Source organism: Haemaphysalis longicornis, unplaced genomic scaffold, assembly GCF_048455015.1.
Source record: "Haemaphysalis longicornis isolate Haplotype H1 unplaced genomic scaffold, Haemaphysalis longicornis Haplotype H1 scaffold_9, whole genome shotgun sequence".
Lineage (NCBI taxonomy): Eukaryota > Metazoa > Arthropoda > Arachnida > Ixodida > Ixodidae > Haemaphysalis > Haemaphysalis longicornis.
Window position 1 is genome coordinate 117,849,929 of NW_027526460.1, and position 8,122 is coordinate 117,858,050.

General features: G+C 46.9%; 1 pseudogene; it reads left to right on the forward strand.

Annotated features, from left to right (window-relative positions):
* Positions 1 to 7,424, forward strand: part of LOC144153385 (uncharacterized) — a 59,135-nt pseudogene extending 51,711 nt beyond the window's left edge.
* The last annotated feature ends 698 nt before the right edge of the window (positions 7,425 to 8,122 follow it).

Below are 8,122 nucleotides of genomic sequence, written 5' to 3' on the forward strand. Positions count from 1 at the left end.
AACGTAACGTAGGTATGTACAGTATATTACTGACAACGGCCTCTTTCTTAGGCGGCCACTTGTTTCGACTGGGAAAGAGTGAGGTCACCCACCAAGCATGTGGCAGGCGTTCCTGCACCTTCTTCTAAAGCGCGGTGGTGCCTGGCTATCGTTTATTCCCGGCTGCTCATTACTGCACCGTAATTAAGTGTACCAGGCAGTGCGACATTTGAGTATAGTTGCTCCTCTGCTCACCAGAGATGAGAGAATACGCACTAAGAAGGCCGGGTGGCATAATAGGAGCAAGAACCCGGAAAAGAAAGAGGTGGCGTCAAGCGTCTTTCCGAGGCAATCTGATACAACTCACTTGTCGGGTGCACCGGTGCTTCCAAAATAAGAGCAATGCCACTTCACGTTTCGATGTGGCGCGTCGTTCCGTATACAGATAGCGGAGTGTAAGCCTGATTGCAACACCGGCACTCTCCCACCTGCAGTCTTGCAAGATGCCTGACAAAGGCTTTAATAGGGGTATGAAACCTTAGACTTTACAACTAGCTTTTTGGTCGGCGCCCTCCTTTCATTCTTGAACACACACACACTGCAAGTGACACCCATTCCAGTGAATGTTCGCACAGGAAGAGGCACATTTTATGCAAATTTAATTAGTCCAATTAAACTTTCTCAAAAGTTAACAGGTATTCGTACCATCTAAGCTCTTTTTTTGCCAGTTTTCAATGCTAAGGAGTTCTGAACCTTCATAAGGTTACTAAATGTGAAAATACTCAATGGTTAAAAGGTGAGAAAAGACATTGGCATCATTACGCAGAGCAATTGTTTACAGTTAAGGGTAATTGAACAATATTGTTAATATACATAAATAAGTTGTCGCGCTAGAATAAATCTTATGAACTCCATAATTTATTAATTCAATATGTCAATCGTATATATACTTAAAACGAAGTATGCGCAGTAGTTCAGGCAACGAAATTGCTGAAACGAATTTTTTTTTGCTCCGTATTACCACACCTTGAGTTCAGTTGATTTTCGGTGTTGGTTACGATTTTTCGTTAATAGAAAAATTAGAATATTAAGTAAATTTGCCTTGCCAAAAAACACACTAAGCGCATATTACCTTGTGTTTGTAACAGCAAATTGTTCGATATCCACTATATAAGTAGCTGTTTTAGCAAGCAACTGGTGTCTTGTATGGAAGGTCAGTCCATTACATAAATTTATGGCCAATCTATTGTGGTATCTCAAATATACAAGCATAATTAGCCTTCTTTAGTTCATGGTAATTCTGCTAACAAATGAAACTTTATTCGGCTTCAGAGCTCATTGAGTAAATTGGAAATGAGCGGCTACTAAGTTTCACTAAGCGGGGTTTTTGACCATTGTCTTCTTCGCTTCTGTTTAAGACAAATAGACAAGTCGGGCAGAAAACTGACACCCACTTAACATATAGTGTAAGAGAAGGTGTATCGGTGTGGTTGTTTCGAAACAAGACCACGGCATGTTCACTTGCAGCGAAGGTGCGTGACAGCGACATCCGCAAAACAATTTATTCGCCGCACTTACTGAATAGGCACTTGTTCCTAGTGTTTATATGCTGGTACAACTGCTGTACATCCCTAAAGAAATTGCCTGTGATGCTTCACACGTCTGAAGTAAAGACGGAAGTGGAGAGGAGATATGCGTCATGAGCGCATGGAATTCGAAGACGGCAAATGCTAGTCCAGGTGTGTGTAAAAGCTTTATCTTATGAAAGCACCGGCAAAAGCTACCAATGAGTCAAGAAATTCTGACGCTTGTTAGTACCAAATCACTTGAGAACAACGCGTTTTTCTATGTCTCTACGACAATTATCTCGTATGGTGCAGACCTTGCTACTACGGCTGTTAATGAGCGGCTGTTAATGCTCCAGACGTTGTTTCCAGACGTTGTTGTTTTGCGCGGTGCAGCTCGTGGCCCGTGCAACTGTGCCCCGGGACCTGGCTCCTCTTTCAAGTCTGCGTCACCTCCAACGACTGACCGTGCGCTTCGGGGGTCGGGGCGGACAGCCTTTCTTGGATGAGACTCTGCTCCAAGCGCTCGGGGACGTCGCCAAGGACCTCCGTCACCTGGAGCTCCCCATCGAAATGCAGATACGACCGCAGGCAAGGACATGCGAGCGATTGTTAAAAATTTTTTTTACTAATCCGCAAACACTTGTTGTTCCTTGAGATTTCCTCATGGTAAGCAAGATTTGGGAACAGGGAAGAAGTGGATGCATTGAGTGAGGCGTTTGTACAATGCTGGCTTAAAAGACTAGTGACGTGGAGCACAATTTATGCTAAGATTAGTAGCAGTCTGACCTTTGTGTGAACATTTTCAGGAATTATATTACTCCACTGGGGTTAAGCATGTCCTAAAGGGGCCGTGAAGAAATTTTCAGAAACATTGTGTTGTGTGTGCGCTTATAACCTTGGAACCTGAATAAACAAACAATTCCTACCCGTGTCGTTGCCCGATATCCGGCAAATATTCAAACAAATGCATTTACGGTTTCACCGAGACCTTCCTCCTCAACTCATGAAGTGACGTTTCAGCAAGTCAGTAAGAAGGCAATCATAGTTCTGCCTCGTCTGCAAAGTATGTCGGCATAAAGCGCGCTTGCAAAGGGTCAGATAAAGCTACACCATCGCCCCCATGATGAAACTCACCCTGCAACTGAACGGGAGATGTTTGATTTCTGATAGCTGTGATACGACTGATCAACATGGACGAACTTTCAGTCAACAACGCGGGCGAGTTGTGCAGGCAGCAGTAACCACGTTTAATCTAAACTGGGCATTCGTAAACTGTTTACGTTGTTTCGCACGAGTCTGAACTGCCGTTTTGCTAGCCGATATTGCACAAGATTGCCGGCGTCTGTCTCACGTAGCCTGTAATGCGAGTTGCGCGAACGTAATACTTCTCACCTTACGAGATAAACGACCCAACGCTTAAAATGAGAATTTATTTCATAAACATGTTTATCGAAGGAACTTGGAGTAGTTGGAACTTAAAAACCATCCATCATTTACTCATCAACCTAAAAAAAAACTAGCGGGAAGAAGTGATATAGGACCGAGTCGCCGAGTCCCACCATACCGCATTTCGACGATTGCTCTCCTGTTGCCTGCAACAAACAATGCTTTTAGCGCTGCTTCGTTTATTGTATACGCTCCCCTTTGGCTTACTGCCGAAGCGTTCAACAGTAAGTTGGCGGTTGAAGCTCTGGGTTGATTAGAATTTATGAAAATACGACGGACTTCTGGGTTACAATTGTGAAGAGGCTTTTATGCAGTTTTTTGCCCGCGCGCTTCTCGCGTAGATAGTGTAGTGAATAAAGTGTCCGACAAGGCTGGCCGTAACGTTGTGCTGGCCCTGAGGCCACAAATTTGAACCGCGCATGGGGCACTTTTTTTTTGCTTGAGTGGCTTTGTGCCATTTCATCCAAAAAAGTTAAGATTCCGAAGAGAATTCGGAAAAAGAACGTGAAATTCTGCAGGGAAACGGGCTACAAACTGTAGAAACAGCCAGTAGGTCTGAGTTCTGCTGCAATGGTTGCCAGACAACTAAGGCGGTCACGACACCGCTCACGTGGATAGAAAACTGTTTTTTGGCAAAGAATAAAGGATGCATTATTTTTTTTAAATATCAGGTTTGCAGTTTTGCAGAACAATATACACAAACAACGTGTCACGCCTTGAACTCTCTAATGTACTTGACGTGACGTCACTCTTGTTGCGCCGCCGACCGATGACGCGCGCATAGTCGCTTGCGATGCGTCTGAAAACGAGAATTTCAAAGGCGCCTCGTAAATTCCAGAAGCAATAAATTGTGAAAATATTTGGGATTTATGTTCTTAAGAGGTCGTTCAAGCACACAAAACTAAGCAAAGACAAATGCATTTTGCCGTCACGACCCCTTTAAAGAGCAGAAATGAGAAGTGAACCCCTTATCTTCCATTATGCGAAGAACTCCCTCAATTGCCTCCACACTTCGTTCGCAGCCTTCCGAACGACGCTGATTAAGTATCAGTGAACAAAAGCTATTCCGAGCTTCTAGCCACTGAATGAGACGTATGCGAACAGCTAGTTAGCTCATCGACGACATAAACGCACAAACATGAGGGCCTGATTATTTGAACAAGCCTTTTTCTTCTGAATTTCTCTTCGAATCATTCTCACTGATGAGGTTGTTGCATGGTAATGACGCTGCGAAAGGAATTGCGGCTTCACGGGCAAATCGTTACTTATCTCCATGTGCCTCATCGTTTACATGTGACCGGGCCTTTTGCGGGGGGTACACGGATGTACGTCTAACATAACATTGCTTACGGCGCGCGACTCTCCAGGCGCTGGCCAACGCTTGTCCGGCGCTGGAGTCGCTGGTCGCGCGCTGCTTCTTCCGCATGCGGCGGCCATTGCCCGCCTTCCCACCAGCGAGGGAACCAGGTGGCCCGCGCACTTTCACCGGCTCCGGAAGTTCGTCGCCCGTGCCCTGCGACCCTGCGTCGTCACCCTCGCCTATGCTGGGTTCTCTGCGCCAGGCCGAGTTGGTGACCCTGTCGGATGCCGCGGCGCTGCTTCCCTTGTGCCCGGCGCTGGAGGAGCTCACACTGACGCTGGCGCACATGAACGCGGTGGGTGCGCGCGAGCTGGCCGACTTGTGCGTGACTCGGTGCCCTCGGCTGGAGCGACTCACGCTGCAGCTCGTGAGCAGTGGCTGCTCGCACCGCACGGCTGTTAATTTCCTGCAGCGAGTGGCGCGGATACCCGTGGTAAGTGGGAGCGCCCGGGAGGTGACACCCGCGGTAGCGTTGACAAGCAGGTGCCTGATTCGCCGATTCCCAATGAATTAGGTATTCCGACGTGAGATATGAAAGAGGAGAATTTCACGTGCTTCTTTTCAGCGGATGACAACGCGTGGAAGCTTAGTCTCTGAGTATGTTACCAGCCCTGTTTACGAACGTAAACTCCTCGCTTAGTTCGCCCAAACTGTTGCGGAAACAACAGATTGCCGCTGGAGGCGGTTTGTATTGTGACTGCCGCTGGAGGCGGTTTGTATTGTGACAAGGTCACAGACTGCAAAACGCGCGGTCGTGGTCGCTAGCTGTGTTATCAATACCACGGTGGCCACCACCGCGAGGGAAAGAAGCTATTGCCGCTGTAAGAGCCACAGACAGTCCGACTAGCTAGTCGGAGCCGCACATGCGCCTCTCATTACAGCTCGCTGCCCCACAGCCAAAGAGAATTTGGCGTGGCGCCACCGGTACAAAAAGCTCTGCTCAGGATTCAATATTTCGCTGGGGTTACATTGAGTTACGACCCCGTCTGAAACCTGCGAGTGCCACCTGAAATGGGCTCAGTAAAAGTTGTTCCTCCTCATTCATTGAGTTACGCGTGAAAAACCCATCCCTTCGACAGGGCTATCCGCAAAAATTTCCACAAGGTAGTTCGGAAGCGCCTAAACGCACATTAGGTCACAATACTTCGCGCCATAATTAACTATCAAAAAGCACTAACAAGTTGATTATGATGGTGCCATAAAAATTACAAGGGTGCTTTAACATCGCCTTTAAACTTGGAACACGATAGCGGTCTCTCGCCTCGTTCAGATTGCATCGAAACTTTCTCAGCGCTAAAACACTCCACTCCTGCTTCTCCCACCCAATCATTTGAGGGCGGGGCATCATTCCCGTAGTTCCACTTCACGAGCCGGGCCGGAAAAACCGCATTGCAGGAGCAAAGCAAACGGCCCGGGCTTTCGTTCTCATATACCGCGCGCTCACCACCGAAGTCATTCTTCATGAGAACCCTGACGTAGACTTACTTATGCGACTGCAATGTGAGACGAACCGAGGGAAAAAGAACTTTACCATCCGTTCCTAAATGATGTTGAGAGTAGCGCTTACGCTTTCTGACATAAAAAATGCTCCATAATTGCGTCAAAACCTTAACTAAAAGGACGTCTAATCGATCGTAAAACCTTCAAAGACCTAAATCGCAAACGAAGTGCTAATGCACGCGATGGTGTTTCGCGCCTAATTAAACGCATCTACAGACGCTCCAAATGCGTATCGATACGTCGTTTATGAGATATAGGTAAGCTATTACACCCCTTCTCTATGAATAAAACGTTTATTATCTTATGTAGAATCCTTCCTTTATTGCGATTTTAAAGTAAATGTGCTGATGCAATGGAATCCTGGTTTCACGTACGCACCGTGTGTCTAGAGATCTTATAAGAGCACTTCGGACGACCAACCAGTCGATACTATGAGAAAATGTATTACCTTTTCTGAGAGGACGCCATCGGTCCCAATAAAAAGCTTTCGCATTAAAATACACCAGTTCTACTCGCAAGCCGTCACGTTCACCTGTCACGCGGCACGCACCTGGTCAACTCTCGTTCCCCGTGTCGCAGCGTTCCGAGTTGCTGCAGTGGCAACGCACTGGCTCCAGTTCCAGCGGCTCGGGCTCGCATGGCACAGGAACTCAAATGTGTGTTTACGGGTCTCCCCTGGCATGCCGGATCCTTTCCTCGCATGCTATCGATTGGGGTAGCGCCTACGATTGTGAGGCTTTCGGCGGGCGTCGCAAAATATGGGAGCTCTTGCTGATGGTCAACGCCGCCGACGAAACCGGGCTTTGTGCGAAGCACGACCGTTAACGCAACGCGTTAAAGTATTCCCACAGGGGGGGGGGGGGGGGGGGGTGAGGGGGGACAGCTGTGTTATTCGTAGACTCGCGGGAGTGCAATAACTCCTTTTGGTAACTCATCCTTGGATTGGTTTATATACTGATTTATAACTGAGCTCTGTCGAAGAAATAGCAAGATGTATCAAAAGCTTCATTTTATTATTGAGGAATTGGTGTAACGAGTCGGGCTGTTTATATTTAATCAATACTCAGTGGCACTCGTTGTTACGTTCCTTCTGCATTACAGTGCTCTAGACGCGCCGTCATTTATAAACATTTCGTTCACGCAATGGTAAACCGAACGCTATACTTGACGATCCCTGCAATGTAAAAAAATTTAACAAGGACCGCGAAACAAGACCCCTGCAATCCACAAACACTTTTACAAGTCTTTAAAAAAGGCTTACACATACGTTATTGACGTTCTGTGGGAAGATGGGCTTCCTTTGCCGCGGATAATTCATGTGCCAAAGACATTGAGTAAGGCCTTAGTGGGAGTCATATACGGACGTTCCTCCACGTCATTCAGCAACGTTCATGCGCAGATTTTGGGTAACAGGGGCGTCTGCTCATTTTGTCCTAGGTGCGCCTTTTCTGCTCTCCCGCTACGGACGTCTTCGCTGATCCTAGCGCCGCCGGTATCCTGGCGGAGCACAGGCTTTGAAGATGGCGCAGAGCCACCTGCCGGCCGTACCCGCTGGCGACACGGTACAAGGCGGACCATCTTAGTCATTTGTCGTGTGATTCTATGTATGGCAATAGTTACAGTAATGCAATAAAATAACCGAAAAAATAGGCGCAGTCACGCAGCTGCTTTTATTTCCCGAACGCCTCTATGTGTGCTCAAGTATAGCCAATGAGGCAGGCGTAGCTGTATCCTCGGAAAAATACACTTTCGAGAAAGGGAGCCATACAGCGCCTTCCTCCAAAAAAAGCCAAATTGACATTGTAAACTTGAATTTTTGCGTTGTAAAGTGTAAATTTAAATTGTAAATTGATATTTACGAATATACATTATATTCCCAATCAGAAAGCCAAATTTACAGTGTGCGAAAATGAAATCTTGGGTAATGCACTCAGCAGCGTCTTTACTTAAATAATAGTGAACCGTCGCTTTGCCAGCTTATTTACCCTATATACTCGCATGATTATCGCCCTCGCGGAATGATCGCACCCCGGAAGGTTGTCGTCAAAATTCGATTTTTTTTTTAAATTTCCCCCGCAATGAACGCACGCTGAACTTGCCGCATCAGTATGTGGTACGTGTGCCAAGTCTAGCTGATGATGACCGTGCTTACCTCTGTTTCCTTCCCATTCAAAGCGTAGATGGCTACGCTATTCCCGCAGACTTGCCGATATTAGCGATATCGGCGGGCATTCGTTCAATATTGATGAGGAAGAAATTTTCACTAAAC